The sequence below is a fragment of the Phocoena sinus genome, chromosome 2 (assembly GCF_008692025.1).
Source record: "Phocoena sinus isolate mPhoSin1 chromosome 2, mPhoSin1.pri, whole genome shotgun sequence".
NCBI lineage: Eukaryota > Metazoa > Chordata > Mammalia > Artiodactyla > Phocoenidae > Phocoena > Phocoena sinus.
Genome location: NC_045764.1, coordinates 119,922,097 through 119,939,286, shown reverse-complemented (window position 1 = coordinate 119,939,286; position 17,190 = coordinate 119,922,097). Strand labels below are relative to the sequence as shown.

At 40.4% G+C, this 17,190-nt stretch overlaps 1 protein-coding gene across 5 annotated transcripts in view; it reads right to left on the bottom strand.

Annotated features, from left to right (window-relative positions):
- LRFN5 (leucine rich repeat and fibronectin type III domain containing 5) overlaps positions 1 to 6,188 on the bottom strand; it is a 265,485-nt gene extending 259,297 nt beyond the window's left edge. For 4 of the 5 annotated variants that reach the window (XM_032623256.1, XM_032623258.1, XM_032623257.1 and 1 more), the window contains exon 1: positions 4,475 to 6,188. The gene's annotated coding sequence lies outside the window, so the exon portion shown is untranslated. The remainder of the gene's footprint in view (positions 1 to 4,474) is intronic. The other variant, XM_032623260.1, reaches the window with a different exon arrangement.
- Between the last annotated feature and the right edge of the window lie 11,002 nt (positions 6,189 to 17,190).

Genomic DNA, 17,190 nt, shown 5'->3' with positions numbered 1-17,190 from the left:
TCATAATTAGTATTAAATTATGTCATAGATCAGTAAAAAGCATTCTGTCAGAATAGAATCTATCAGAACACTAAGATGAAAAAGCTTAAAAAACAGCACTATATCTGAATTAAATTCTTTATTTTTTCTAGCTCTTGTTTCATAATAACATATAATTTATGTTGACAGAGCATAATAAAAATGGTACACCTCTAACCAGAATAGCTTCAATACTTATAAACATAATACTTCTTAATTTCACCATGAACACACCATGTAATGGACAAATTATACCGCCTTAGATTTTAAATAGTCCTCAATGATTGAAGGATGCCACAGGAATAAAAATGTGGGCTGTAGAAATATAATAAGTAGTCTCACTCTCAAGGTTTATTGAACAAGGCAGAGCTATGCACATGTGTGTCAGTGGAATGATTTAGCAAAATTACCAGTTAGTCATGTATCCTACAGGGTCACAAACACATCTATTAAAAGGCCTGAATTTATATCTTTACTCTTCAATGAAACATAAAACTCAGAACCATTTATACTATACACAAAACTCTGAAAGTAATGCCAGTATATTACATTTCTGAGTAAACAGAAAATAAAATTCACTGGAATGAGTCAGTAGATTAGCCAGTTAAGCCATCAGAAACTTTCAAGTAGCTTTCTTCTTCCAACCTTAAAATTGGCAAAAATACTTAGCAATCTTATTTATAGTAAATTTTCCTTAAAATAACTGGATATGATATAGAACTATGTTATGATATAGATATAGATATATCTCTATATATAGATATAGATATATAGATATAGATATAGTTATGATATAGATATATCATAACTAAGTTATGATATAGAACTATGATGTAGTAGTTTTATGTAGAGGCAGGAACACTGTTAGAAATCTGCAGGCATTTCATCCCAACCACATATCAACACAGCAATGGTATCAGCAGAAAGCAAGATCCTAATTTCACCAGCTAGAAAACTCAGCAAAACTAAGAAGTCTAAAGTGCTTCAAGAAGCAAGAGGAAACAGAACACTGGTTTAAATGCACAAAAGGGAACTTATGGTCATTCATGAAAAGATAAAAGGCAGTTATAACATATGATGGTCATTTAAACACCAGTGCCATAATCAGACACTGCTTTAATACCAGGAATACACTGAATGACAGACGAGATAAAAATACTGGAAGAGGGGATAAGGGTGGGGCAATCTTGCCTCAAGTGACCACAGCTCTTGCTACATACTCTTATGGAAAAGGAAAGAAAATCACCTCTGGCTGGTATCAATCAGAGATATATTTGATGAACCCCTCCCAAAACACATAAGCACAAGAATCTCATTTCAAAACTCAGGTGTGTGTGTATGTATGTATGTGTGTGTGTTCATATATACATCACATGTTTGAGGGAGGAAAAGAGGTATGCGAAGCACAGAAGACTGGTGTTGCTCAAGGTCATTCTCCTCTTGAAAAGAGAAAGTGAAAAAATGACAAAAAGGAATGGTCTCGAGGACAGGAGCTAAATGACAACTCCTTTCCGCCTGCCTATATGCTCACATCTGTTTCCATGGGTATCCTAGCTTTCCTATTGTTCTGCCCCTCTTGTTAGTGACCATAAGAGAGCTGACAAGGAAGGAAGGTTTTTCTAGGAAATTTTCTATCAATACCTGATAGTCTTGACCTATTAGTGAGTCAAGCCAGCTCTAAGTACAACGCTGACCAAGGGCAGTGGACTCAGATCCTCAAACTGGTTTGCACCTCTCTCTCTCTCCAGACAAGAGAGAAGAGAAGGGAGGCAGAAAGCTCCATTTTTTAAGGAACTTCTACACATGAAACTCTATGCTAGGGGGACTGTCTGTTTTTGACATTTCACCTACCTCCAGTCTGCACCAGTGAATGGCATTTTTAAACATGAATCACACCACAATCTATGTTTAGGCATCTGATCACTCAACATCCAGTTAATACATTTGTTTCAACCTTCCCAGAGGATGAGGGCACAAGGACAAGACTTAACCTGCAAAGGACTGAATCCTTAATGAGAAAAGGCCAGGGTGAAATGAAATGAGGGACATGGAAAAAACACAAAATTTTCCCAAGTACTAATACTTTCCACCAGTATCCCATCCTTCTTGGGCACCCTCTGAACAGGGATGGCTTATTTGCTAACAAATATTATGAGTATGCTATAGTTTCTGTTGTAATAATATTCTGAAGAAATCTGGGGGACAAAAAGGTATCTCTGTCAGATTTTTAGTATACACAAATCAATTTTCTGACTATGATTTTCTGAGCGATAGGAGAAATACAAATAAATTCACTAAAAGAGAAAAAGGAAAAGATGAAAGAAAAGAAAAATCCTCACCTAATTCCTCCCAAATTCAGTTATTTTTAGTCTTTATGTATGCAGGCAGTACCCTTTTCTTTCTGAGTCTTCAGAAAGTAGAGGGGGGACCTGCTTTTCTGTTAAAGTCGAGTTATACTCCCTATCCTTTCTTGGCTCTCCCTAGAGCTCAAAGTTACAGAGCAAATCTGTCTAAAGAGTGGCCTTCAACTCCTTCGTGTTTATTGGAGTTGGGGTGCGGGTAGGTAGCAGTCTTTCCAGTGGTATTTCAACTGGAGGTAAAACAGGAGTAGAAATGACCTGATTAAATCCAGGAGAGCAAGAGGGGAGAGAAGAGAGGAACAAATGGAGGCCTAGGAAAAGCACACTTCGTTTCAGGTTTTGAATCCTGAGAAATCATGCAGTATCCGAATATCAAGGCATTTTTGCAGCCAGCCAGCTTTCCTTCTATGTACTTGAATATTCATTTACCAAGAAGGGAGAGGGGGCTGCAGGCGCAGGAAATCGGGCAGGACCTCACTGCCCACCCCCACCCCCCTACGTGTGTCTCTCCACTTCCTCCGTCTCAAATCCAGGCAGCCACCTCTGCCATGATGCGCCCGCTGTCTGCCAGGGGGCCTGCTGAGCTCTCCCGCCCGGCCCCAAGAAAGTGTCAACGCGGGCCTGGCAGCTGCAGCGGCGGAGCCCAGCCCCCAAGCCCGCTGCAAACACGGCCTTGTAGCACCACCAGCCTGCGAGGGCTGCAGCAGCAGCCGAGCCCAATCTCCAGAGTAGTCGGGGACATCAAGGCGCAGGGACAGCGACAGCAGCTAGCTAGCGACCGGCTTGTAGTCTGCAAATACCATCATACGGATATCTATTTTAAAAATGCAGCGGGCGGAGGAAAAGCAGGCAGCGCCCCTCCACTTTCCAAGCGGCTTCAGCAAAGAGAAACCCCCGGAGCAGTCCCAGTCACTGCTTCCAGGAGCAGGGCACCGTGCGCTCGGCTGAGCCTAACCCTCGGTTGAGTGCAGCGAGCAGGCAGCTCCCAAAGGCGGGAGACAAACGAGCATTCCCTAGCTGAATTATTCAGACCGCCTTCACTGTCTAATAAAACATTGATGAGACTACTTTGGAAGTGCTTTATTTTCTTAATCCTAATGCCCTCGAGAAGGGAGAGAAATTTTCTGTAGGGGACGCAGAGGTGATGGGATAGGAAATGAGAGAAATAAGGTGCGAGGGTAAGGGGCTTTGGAAGTTCACTAAATTTGTTCTGCCTCAGCCGGCTGTGGGAATCTCCATTTTTAACATATCAGACCCAATATGTTAATTAGGCAGTCGCAAATCCACCCTACTCCTTGTAAATCAAGGCACTGGCAAGAATTTTCAAAATACACATTATACAGAGACAAACCAAAAAAAAAAAACTAGAACAAAATAAAAACAAACCACGCGCGTACAAGCCCCTCTCCACAAGCGAAACAATGCAGCTGGGGACTGAGGTTGTGGTTTTAGCAGCGCTCCTCTAGATATGGATCTATTTTGCTACATAAAAGCAACCCTGGCAGTTAAACACCGTATCTCAACACATACACCCGTGGCAATGAATTCCCTTCCACTCAAAGCAAGTTCCAAGAAAACTCTATTTCGAATTAAAGTCTCCAGATGCATAATTTACAACTACTAAAGGATCTGGCAAGCTCGTCGACAATCAGGAAAACAACCTGGCACCAGAGGAAGAGAAGGGTCAAAGTGATCCCTGCCTGAAACGATGGGTGGAAACCAAACACCCTCTCACACTCCACAATCTGGGAAGGGTTGGATACCAAATGGTCCGTGGCAACCATAGCCTGAAGAAAACACGGGACTTTAATCTCTGGCATCTTCAGACAGGTTCAACACGCCTAGCTTCCAAAAACATCACTTAGGGTGGAGTGTATCCATATTTTCTTAGCTTTCACTACTAGATTAAATACTCAGGTATAGATTTATATTCTACCTACTAGAAATTATATTACATCACAGAGCGCCCTTGAATACCCAGCCCTTCTTAATGATTTTCAAAACATTAATAAGTAAAGTAGCCTGCAATGCAGATAAGACACTAGAAATAAGATCAGAGGGAAACTGGGTGAGGCGGGAAGTCGTTTGCTTGTTACCTGGTGCCTCTAGAGGAAAGACGGGCGTAGGAAGACTTTCTGCCCGCAGGTACAATCCCGGCAAGGTGTTTCCAGGTGGCTTTCACAGTCGTACGCGGGTCTCGCTCGTCACTTCGCTGCCCTTTGCCATAGCTCAGCACCCGCATCCTAGGGAGTCCGAGAGGCGGCTCCTGCCACTGCCGCCGTTGCCCGCAGGTCGCGCTGGGCGGGGGATCCGCGGCGATCGCCCCATGAAACCCGCGTTTCTGCACCCAGGGATCGGGCAGAGGTAGGGCGGCCGCGCACGCACACACAGAAACACACTCAAACACACACTCGCAGACAGGCGCGCGCGCACTCGCATTCACACTTGCACACACACACACACACACACACACACACACAGTACAGCACGGGGAAGGAAAAGCAAGGAGGTGACTGGTCCTTCTCACGATCGGCTTCGATGCCCACAGGACCACGGGCAGCAAAGAGAGTGGTCTAGCATAGCGGTTCTATCACGTTTCCTTCAAGTTCTCCTCCAACCCAAATCCACGTAATTCAAGAGCTGGTGACATTTTGGTGGGGAGGCAAGAGCCAGGAACCAGCAAGGAAGAGTCGAAGAGTCGGGGATTTTGTTAAGCAGTTTGAAAGGCAATTCTTTTTACCTTGATTGTGCAGAAACCAGCTCGACAGGCTGAACTTTTGGCTTCAAATTATGTCGACCGAAACGTAAATATCCTTCGGGCCAAGACAGGAAGGTCTACATGCACAGAAACAAGACGGCTGCAAGACCCTCTGGTGACCTTGTGATGTACCTGGAAGCAGGTTAATACTGGCGCTTTCCAAGCCTCTGGGTAAAGCGATCCACACACAAGGGTCCAAAGCTGAGCAGCCCTTCCGAATCCAGACTGGAAAATGGGTCTGGGCGTCCTCCGCGCTCTGCGAGAAGCCAGGCATCGAGGGGGACCACCGAGTTAACACATTTGCTTCTGGGCAGTTGTACAAAAGACAGTCAAATGCATCAGATAAGCGCGCGCACACATACACACACGCCCTCACGCACGCTACTAAGCTGGAGAGAGCTTACAAAAAAATAGATGCCAAGATGACTTCAAAAGGTAGAAACGATCCAGAATCTTTCCGGAAAAATGGAAGGGCCAGCAGGAAGGTTACAGACATCTTCCCAGGTCTTTCATTCTTCCTCTCTCTTATGAGTGTTGTGCGTGCGTGTTTGTATTTCCAGAAGGTTTCCTTGGTCTGCCCCACCCCCGTCCAGTTGCGCTTTTTTTCTCCTGATATAAACCGCCCGTGCAAAATGGATTATATGGGTGGTTTGTGCTCACAACCTAGAGCTCCACAAACTCTAGAATCCTAAGGGAGCAGCCAGCTGCAGGCCATTGCCATCCTTGAGGGAAGAAGGAAAAACAGGCGCAAACACACGCACCCCCGCGCGCACGCACACAGAGTCCTCAGTTCGGACCGCTCTGCACACATCGGCAGTCTTCCTACGCGCCACTGCACAGTGCCCCGCCCGCTGCCCGCGGCTTCCGGGCGAGTCCGCGGCTCAGGCGAGAGGCTGGAGGCCCGACTCCTGCGCTGCGGTTGTGGCCCGGGCGGGCCCGGCTTCCGGGCTTCCCGAGCCGGCGTGTTCGGACGACTGCAGCCGCCGGGCCGGGAGGAACTGCGCCCCGCGCTGCAGCATGAAGGCGGTGGCGGCGGCGGGGCGCGCGGCCGTGAGCCCGACCCTCGCCGCAGTGACAGGAGCTGCCGCGCCGCCGAGACTCCGGGAGTCAGGCGAGACCCTCGCCGGGGCCGCCACGCCTCCCTCCGCGCCTTGGAGCCTGGCGAGTTCCGGGCTGATTTACCCAGGGCTGGAGTAAAGGGCCAGCCAGGCGCCGGCAAATCCCGGGGCAGGCGAGGCGCGGGGGCGTTGCAGGCAGGGGGAGGGGAGAAAGCAGAAAATCTGGAGCATGAAGGCGAACTTCAGGGGAGTCCCCAGTCTCTTGCGACGGAGGTACTTGCTGACCGCCCACTGCCCCACGGTTACGGGGTAAAGGAGTATCACCGGGTCAGGCTGTGACTGCTTATGGCACAGAGAAAAGTCATTAGCTATAACCCGCCAGGAATATCTGAGATGGAGGACTGCTGACCTAGGGGTCTCAGTCGCCTGCGACTGGTTTCCACCGTCCCCTTAGTAGTAGGTGGTAGTTTACTTACTAATCGATGGGCGCAAAAGCTGAAAAGAATATTATATTTGAGAATCAACTAACTCAGTTGAGCATCAGACATTACCAGTACTGCAGTTGGTCACATATTAGTATGTCAAGGGCAGAAAGTAAACCCAATAGTCGTCACAAGCCAGACCAGGCCACTAAGTTTACTGGGACAGGGAACAGGTCTGAAGCAGGAAAGAGAAGAGGGATGGGGAGAAAGCAAGACAGTGCCCCGCCGGCGGAGGTCGACTTTTCTCGCCACAAATCCTAGAATTACTCTCCTCGACCCTACCCTCCCTCCAGCCCGGAAAAAGGCTTTCTCCTGGGAACCCCGAGTGAAATCAGCTATTCCTATCTCCTAAGCCTGGAAATCCTGTCACTTCTCTTTAACCGGTTCACCAGCACTTGGTCTTCGGCCCCAGCGAGGAACTCCCTCTCAGCTCGGATCTCTGCTGGCCCCGAAACCAGTCTGAACCCAAAGAGAATGTAAGAGTTGGGAGTTGCCGAAGGAAGCTGGCTAATGAGGGCCTCTTCCAGGCCTACTTGTCAAAGCCACGTGCTAGTGGCCTCCTAGGATAGGGCGTTCTCGAATTTGGCTACCAGTAGAGCTCTCCCAGCCTTCAGTGTTGCCCTGCGGGTGCCCAGACGCGCTCACACCCGAACACACCCACGGGCTCTCCCAAGCGCGTACACGTGCACCCACGCGTAGGCAGGACCCACACTGCTGCCTCTTTCAAGAGAGGATGCGAGGGGTGTTGGCGCTTGAGGTGGAAAGTGCTCTCGTGTCTCCTCCTTCCTCTTCTTCCTACGCCCACCGGGCTCCAAGTCCAATCCGGGGTTTAGGAATCCGCGCAACTCTTCCGGACGCTTTGTTCCGAAGGAGCTCGGCTCAGGGGCCGCAGTTCCTGCTGCGCCTCCTCCTTCCAGGTCCGCTGGCGGCACCGGGTCCGGGGCTCTGGGGCGAGTTCCGCGGAGCCCGGGTGGCGCCGGACATTTAGAGTTCGAGAGCTGGTGGCAAACTCGCGCAGCAGCGGGTCTGCGTGGCGACACCTCCGACACCTCAGAAAAATAAACCAAAGGGACACCAAGGACAAATACATCAGCGACACCACTGCAGGCCAGGAGACTCTCCACTAAAACCATCAGCGCTGCCCCTGTGGCTTTTTGTCCCCTGAAGTGAAAAAAGGTTTCCGAAAAGTCCAGGGCAAGAACCTGCTGCGAAATAAGTTCAGGGACTCTCTGAGAAACAGGGAGAGAGAGTGCTTCCATCTTCGTTTCACTTTAAACTTGGCCGCTTCTCGGACTTCACTGAGGGGCGGTGGCGGAGCACCAGCACGGACCACAAGCAGATACGAGCGAGCACTTCCAATACTTTTGGACGCGGGGGTGACTCCGTTTTCCTTAAGGATTTTCCCACTTGCCCCCACCCTTCCCTACTGAGCTGATAGGAACCGCTGAAGACCAGGAGATAAAGGTTTGCAGTTTCCCCTGGGGACCAAAGTATAGAGAGAGGTTGAATGAGAAGCCCAAAGACCTTGCATTGCTGGAATAAATAACTTTTCTTTTTCGTTTTCTTTTTTTTTTCTAGTGCTCGGACCGAGGTGAGGAGAGGGAACACTTAACCAGCTGTAAGAAGACGAGAGCTGGAGTTCAGATATCTTCCTGGGTGCTAAGTAACGGTGTGTGTGTGTGTGTGTGTGTGTGTGTGTGTGTGTGTGTGTGTGTGTAATCAACGTCTCTTTAGGGATTAGTAATGTGTAACTTTCCAGTATTCTTTTCTGTTGCAAGCCCTACCAAGCTCACAAAACCATCCTCTCTTCCTTTAGTTTAGCCTTCCCGTTGTACATTATACGTTATATTTGAAAGTGCTTTCCCCATTTCATCTTATCTCAAGAAAGCACTCGCTGGTAAAGTCATGTACCTTTCACTGTCCAGGTACAGTATTTGTTTCTTTCCCTCCTATACAAGCTGATTAGAGTTCACCAGTAGGGAGGAAGAAACAAGCTTTGTTTTAGCTTGACAGTAGAGGTGGGAAGACTTTCAAGGAAAGGCTAGGATATTCTTTCCCAAAGGATCTCAGAGTTAACAGAGGGTAATTTTTCTTTCAACCAAAGGAAAAAAAGGCCTCTGAAAAAAAAAGAAGATGGCAATTTCTAGTTTGCCTACATAAGTATTGTTGGCAAAACCAGCTTTGAAATTGGTATACTTTTAACTGTCCAAAAAATCTTAGTTTATCCCCAAATCCAGTGTTTATGTCGTCATTTTTAAAATTACGTTAGGCTTCTTTCTCGGCCCAATCATTTTTCCAAGGACCTCTGGTCATAAATATTGGACTGTGTTTTCCCAGAATAATGCAGAATTTGAAAAAAGTTGTGTTTTGCTAATTTCAGGCAATAAATGGAAATATGAATGATTTACACTTAAAATGATGAATACCAAAAGGAAACCTGAGTTTCTGGTTATATTATTATTTAGCATTTTTTCCTAAAGCAGTGAGAAAGACATGACTTACTCTGCTTTAAAATTGTTTTCAACAATTAGTCTGCTTACCTCATGAATTTTCTTATTTCTGTGGTTTAAAAGTGTGTGATATATTGTCGCTTTAGTTCATTTTTTGTTTGATGTATGCTTTAAAAAGCTTTTTAAAATTGGAATTTTCTCCATATTTTCTGGGTGATGAACCGGTATTGTGAGGAGCATTTGATTCTTTTTCCTAATATAAAGTTATCTGTAAATTCAAGACTGGAAAATGATGTGAAGAAACAACAGGGAAATACAAGTTTCTGAAATGAAGGAATAACTTAAAAAAAAAACTTTGTTAAAATATAATAATTGAAATCCAACATCAAGCTTTTTAAAAAATCACTATCATAGTTGTGCCCCTTGTATTTTTGAAATGTAAAAAGAGACCTGCTTATCTTAGAAACATATTTTTGATGTTGTATCTGACTATAAAGTCCTAAGATACAAATTGTGATGGCAATTAGATCTTACCAAAAACTTGCTTCAACTGGGCTCTAAACAGAGTTGCAGACCCAGCATATTTCTGTCCTAAATAAACAGATTGCTCATTTATGTATTTTGGATCTCCCCAAAATCAAATTTATTTACTATTTAATATATTTCTGAGCTACAAAAGACATTTTCCCTTTTATTTTTAAATAAAAATAAATTTTTAATTTTTATGATTTTTTAACTTGATCTTTTGTAAAACATACATTTATTTACTTTCCCTTCCTCCTGAATCTTTGTCATTTTTTTTAACTTTTATGGATCATGATGATGGCATACTAGGTGATTAAGATCTACCTCATGAAAGCTGTGCACTAAGAACCCGATAAATTACTGGACGGAACTGGTCATTTCTTATACTAAGAAAAGTATTTTTTAAAGTTTAATTTGTAAAACACAAACATAGTGATTTTTGAAGACAGTGTCATTGGCAAAAATTGTTTGTGAGAGCTCAAAGATAAGAGGTTATTTCAGAGATAAACATTACTGGACAGGTAAGGCAATTCTTAGGCAAAATAGCAAGTAAAAAGTAAATTTTATGTAAATACTCATCCATCTTGTCTTACTTTTTTGCTTAAATTCTGGTATTAACTCCCTGTATTTGTCTAGGGCTTCCATTTAGTTACCCAAAAGTCCCCACGTACAGCATCCTACCTAGGAATATCTAACCCAGAGAAGATTGGTATGATACTGGGATCTATGTTCCTATCTTCATCAAAACCTCCATTTAGTCATATTAGATATATCTTATTAAATGTTTAAGGGGAAAACAATCATATAATGCTAATTCAAACTGAAGTGTCAGTGTCTAGCAGTTTACCCACTTCAGAAATGTGAAGCCAACTTAATTTCTAAAATGTAGAATTTCTGGCAAAGTGTGTTACATATAAAGTGAGCAAAGACACCACAATCATCTTTAAATTCGTATACAGGGTTGAATATTAAGTATGGTACTATTTTTATCTATTTTATTTTTTGAAATGCTATTAAACAATTATTCAAACCTATTTTTTAACCTTGGAAAATAACATTTAGAAAGTTTTATATTTATATATCCAGTTAGTATTTCAGGAAAACTTCCACTTGATCTTGAAACTTTATTTTAAAATGAAGCCAGTCATCTCATAATTATCTTAAAAACAAAAGTTTGTTTACTGTTCTTATGATTTATAATTACTGGTAAGCCCACAAAGTCATATTAGATGGAAGTAATAAGCTGTCAAAAGTCTATGGACTTAACTTCTTCAAAACGCATATATTATTCTCAATTCTGCAAAACCTGATGATAAACTATAGAAAAAAGCATTCGCTTTTAAGCTTTACTTTACAGATTCTGTTTTCTAATATTTCTTTTTCTCCAGAGTCTGCCCCTGAATTTCAGTCAGCTGGCCACAAGTCGGCAGTAAGGTGACACTCTCACGTGATTGAGACCAGACCACAGGGTTTGGCTTTCTTATAAACCACCATAAATTTTGAAATAAAAATTAATTTCTATTTATTTTATGAAAGATGCATTTTCATTAAAATAAATAATGTTGGATAAGTTTTATCTACATAAAAGCAGGTAATTTCTTTTAGCACAATGATTTCTTAACATAAATTCCAAAGGCGTGATTAGGTGATTTCCTCCGAATCTTTTTCACCAGTTCTCCTTTAATTAAGGTCTCTTTAGGATACTGAGTTACTTCTCAGGCCTCTGCTCTTGTTTTACATCCTAGTCATTCTGGTCCTTTGACTGGCTCTGAGTTCTTGACTAGCTTGGTGTTAAAGCTCCTTTGGATTCATTTCTCAGCCATAATGGCTCTAATTTCGTAATGAAAGCAAACCCTTTCTGTGATTGCTTACCACCAAACTTATTTCTCCAGACTATGGCCTTTCTCTGCTTGCAGTTCGGTTCATTCCCTGGAAATTCATTGAATGCCTTGTTTTAGCCATTGTCCTGCACCAGGCAGTGGGGAGAGAAGATTAAACAAGATTAATTCTCTTGGTCTCTGTCCCCATGATAGAATTTATTATTTAGTGGAGGTTATAAGACTAACAAGCAGATTAGTACAATATGACCTTGCTTTAATTTCACCAACAGCAATTTGCTGTGAAGTCCAAACCTTTTGTTAGGCCTCTGGAACCCATCCCTATATACTCTAATGATAGTTTCTTCACTGCTCTTAGTTTCTAATTTGTTTTTCTCATATTCATTCAAACTGTATTGAAATATACAGACATAGTCCTTTATTGAAGATCAACACAGCATATTCGATAAAATGTTGGAATATAATACACATAGGTTTGAATCTTTGTTCTGAAATTCACAGCATTACCTGTGGAAATCATTTAACTCTACCCTGAATCTTTAACTCTTTTGTGTGAAAAGTGGAAATTATAGTACTTAGATTTGGGATTGAGAGATTTTAATAACTTCACCTGTATAAACTACCCAGTACAAGCAAGTACTGCATACATATCATTTCTGTTCTTTGCCATTAGTTTATTTCAAATTATGTAATGAATAGCCAATTTCACTGAAAGGATATTATAAATAATCTAGATTCTCAGAATAATCTGCTTTTTTTAGTCAAGAAAATTTCCTCATAAAAGTGAGATAAAAACCCTCAGGAAGATGCCTAGAACATTCTGCTAATATTATTATCTTCCTTCATATTAAATATTCTGTAATTTTGGTGAAATTATTTAGCAAAATCTTGAATACTCAAGTTGCTCTCTTTAGATACTATTCAGCTTCAAAATGTATTTTATATGTTTAGTATTAGTTCCTTAAATTCCCTCCCCTTTAAGAGAGCTACAGAAACCCATTTTCTTTTTATTGCACTATATTGCTATGCAATGGTATTGTCCCAGTTTCTCTAAAGTGAATTTGTATATTGGCAACATTAACTATTATCCATCTGTTGTATCTTTTGTTTCTGAATGGATATGCCAAAAACATAAGCAAAATATTGTCTTATTTTGTGTTAGATTGGCATGTTTTAACCTTTTGGTAATATTATAAAATTAGAGCCTTTTTAAAATCCAAGAGAATACACTGTTGAACAATTAACATGATAACTTAGTGATTGTTGGGACATATCAGATATTTTATATTGGTTTTATTAGCAACAGAATTTAGGAGCTAACAAAAAGTTAGATGGTAAATCATTGTGAAAAATTATATGAGGTTGCATTCTTTCTATATGGTTTTCAAAACATAATCAGCATTGATTATACTTAGCTTTTATCATTTTACAAATTTGGTAATTTGCTACATTTTCTGGTAGAAATTTTTCAAGACTCTCTTGATTTCCAGTATTACTGATAAATGTAGCCAAAAGTGTAAAATCTTCAGCATTGAATTCATTCATGCATTCATTCACTCATTTTCTACATGTTATACTTCAAGATTAGGCTCTTCCTGTCCTTGACTCCATGTACTTAGGGATGTTATTGTTCTCCAGTTTTTATTCATACTAAAAGGGACAATATATCTTGAAAGAAAAAAAAAGAGAGGGGGAAGCAAAGAATGAAGGCAAGTTGTAAAGCTAATAATATTTAGAACTACAAAAATAATTCCCTATATGTTGTCTAGAAATGCTTTTTCTCAGTTCAGACATTAATTCCCTATTTCCAAAAGCATTTTCATACTATCCCATTGAGACATTTATTTTATAGACTTTAAATAAGATGTGGATAAATGTAAGATTTATAAGAAAGACAAGTAGAATTATGTCAAATATGCACATATCCTTAGCCACATATAATGGATCTTTATAACATGTTAAAGGTTTTATTTTTCGCTTTGTGAGTAGAGGAGAGTTTGAAATGCAGTTTTAAATCTTAACTTTGTTTTAAATGAGAAAATGCTCATAATGCAAAAAAAGAAAGTGTATTAATTTTGAAAGACGGACATTTGTTTGAGGCAGTGAACTAGAGTAAGACAGTTTCTTTTTCTAGTGACCTCATCTTGGAGACCTTGATTGGATTCAGTAGTACTATACTTACTCATTCATTTAGAAAATTGCCAGTGAGCTATGAGATGGATTCCTCAACCTTCTGAACTCATTTCTGCCTATTGTATTCTGTCTTTATACTATGCCACTAGCTTCTCTTTCCTGCTTTTGTTATTTAATCACTTCTGATCTATTCTTGACAAGAGAATACCATTTTGTAGGTAAAATGTATGTCTGTTTTCTAACACCAAGCAACATGGGAATATTATGCTTAGAATTGGAGAATTTCTGAGTACTTCTTTGAATAGTTAGGAAAGAGGCTTCTGGAAAATTTTGCAGAAAATACCTAAATTGGAAATTACAATGACTCTTAAAATGTTAAAGAACAACAACAATATGTGTAGACTGGCTATACCTAGGCAGTCTGTAAATGTGTAAATATTACATTCTGTGTAATAAAATGTGTAAATTTACATTCTGTAAATGTGAAAATATTCTTCTTTATAAAAATATGCAAGGTAATTTTACAGTCATGTAACAGATATCCAGTTCAAGAGGCAACTATTTTGAAAGCTAATTTTACTTTCCTTTGAACGTTTTTCTGTTTTGTGAAATGTATAAACACATAGTTACTTTCTTTATGGGGTTTTGCTTTGACTTTTATGTATAAAATCTCTCCCACTGGGGTTCATTTCCTATTTTGTGCTTTGGTGCAATGGATCTGTGCCATGGCTGCACTAAGAAGCAAATGCTGGAACTGAAAGGCAACAGCAGTGAGGAGCCCAAGAGAATAAAATCCTGGATTTGAGCAAAGTTGTTAAATTTTGCAAAAGAAAGTGACTGAACGCCATCACAGTGTTCCCAATTGTTCAACCATGATCCAGACAGCAAATTCAGTGTTTCACATTCTATGTAGATCACATTTACACAAGGTGATAACTATTTTTTAAATATAGTGAATACAGAGACTTCCTTAATTTTTGTCTTTTATCTTTTCAAATTTAATATTTATTCCCGTATCACATAAGTGTTTAGGAAGATAATGTACATATGCATAAGATAATGTGTCAAGCTTTCTTAAAACCATTTATTTGGTGAGTTCAAACAGATCCTCTGTTATTTTCATGTTAAAAAGAGCCATATACATAAAATTTACATGGAACAGACTGTTCATTAAAGGTATAACATATTTATTTTTAAATGTATTTTTTTAAATTTTTTCCTAAGCTAGTAACTCTGTATGGGTGAAACAGAATATCTGACTTTAAGAAACTGTAGTCCATGAAAATAACAAATCCTTTATATTTAGCAGTCACAATGCGAAAGCAATTGACGCTTTGCTCCATTTTCTGTTTCTGGTACTGTTTTTTTTCAGGCTTTTAACTGCATCAACTGATGATGAAACATTCCTGGAACACAACCTATTGGAGGTTACCTTCAAATGAATAAACACGTTTTCTATCTCATCTGAGATTCTGTTGTACTATATCTCTCATTTACTAAAGATAAAAATCAAATATTTAAAATTTACATTAATATATAGCCCCTATACTTTTATAGGTATGTTACTATAATCAAAATGTTTTGTGATATTTCTACCTAGGAATTGAGAAATGCATTAATATATTTTAATTTATGTTTATATAAGCAGTAATAGATGCCTTTAATAATATAAGTAAGCATGCTGGCCACTAATGATTACTTTCCAAATTATTCTTTTTATTAATATTTATAAATGTTTTGATTTTCCAAGAACAGAAATTTAGAGTTACGAGGGGATTTATAGATTAGCTATTTCAACTGCTAATTTTAAGTTTAAAAAAACTGAAAGATAGAGACCTTAAGCTAACTTTTCAAGCTTCATAGAGTATGATCTAGTGATCTTACTGCCTCCTTCTCCCACTCTCATATCTTATTAGTAAGTCTCCCCCCATTTGGATAAAAGGAGTTGGTTTAAAAATACTTGTGGAGAAACAGAAATATAGATCAATGGAACAGGATAGAAAGCCCAGAGATAAACCCACGCACATATGGACACCTTATCTTTGATAAAGGTGACAGGAATGTACAGCGGAGAAAGGACAGCCTCTTCAATAAGTGATGCTGGGAAAACTGAAATGAAATTAGAACACTCCCTAACACCATACACAAAAATAAACTCAAAATGGATTAAAGACCTAAATGTAAGGCCAGACACTATAAAACTCTTAGAGGAAAACACAGGCAGAACACTCTATGACATAAATCACAGCAAGATCCTTTTTGACCCACATCCTAGAGAAATGGAAATAAAAACAAAAATAAACAAATGGGACCCAATGAAACTTAAAAGCTTTTGCACAGCAAAGGAAACCATAAACAAGACCAAAAGACAGCCCTCAGAATGGGAGAAAATATTTGTAAATGAAGCAACTGACAAAGGAATAATCTCCAAAATTTACAAGCAGCTCATGCAGCTCAATATCAACAAAACAAACAACCCAATCCAAACATTGGCAGAAGACCTAAATAGACCTTTCTCCAAAGAAGATACACAGATTGCCAACAAACACATGAAAGGATGCTCAACATCACTAATCATTAGAGAAATGCAAATCAGAACTACAATGAGGTATCACCTCACACCAGTCAGAATGGCCATCATCAAAAAATCTACAAACAATAAATGCTGGAGAGGGTGTGGAGAAAAGGGAACCCTCTTGCACTGTTAGTGGGAATGTATATTGATACAGCCATTATGGAGAACAGTATAGAGGTTCCTTAAAAACTAAGAATAGAACTACCGTACCACCCAGCAATCCCACTTCTGGGCATATACCATGAGAAAACCATAATTCAAAAAGAGGTACCAAAATGTTCATTGCAGTGCTATTTACAATAGCCAGAACATGGAAGCAACCTAAGTGTCCGTCGACAGATGAATGGATAAAGAAGATAGGGCACATATATACAATGGAGTATTACTCAGCCATAAAAGGAAACAAAACTGAGTTATTTGTAGTGATGTGGTTGGACCTAGAGTCTGTCATACAGAGTGAAGTAAGTCAGAAAGAGAAAAACAAATACCGTATGCTAACACATATATATGGAATGTAAAAAAAAAAAAAAATGGATCTGAAGAACCTAGGAACAAGACAGGAATAGAGACGCAGACGTAGAGAATGGACTTGAGGACACGGGGAGGGGGAAGTGTAAGCTGGGACAAGGTGAGAGAGTGGCATGGACTTTTATATACTACCAAATGTAAAATAGATAGCTAGTGGGAAGCAACCACATAGCACAGGGAGATCAGCTCGGTGCTTTGTGTCCACATAGAGGGGTGGGATAGGGAGACTGGGAGGGAGACACAAGAGGGAGAAGAAATGGGGATATATGTATATGTATAGCTGTTTCACTTTGTTATACAGCAGAAACTAACACACCACTGTAAAGCAATTATACTCCAAAAAAGATGTTAAAAAAAGTGTGAAATTTGAGTAGGAAAATGTAAACTGTGGTTCTAAGAAATCATAGCAATATATGTCACAATTTGAAGTGCTGTGAAGAAAACCATTAATTTAAATATGGGTGT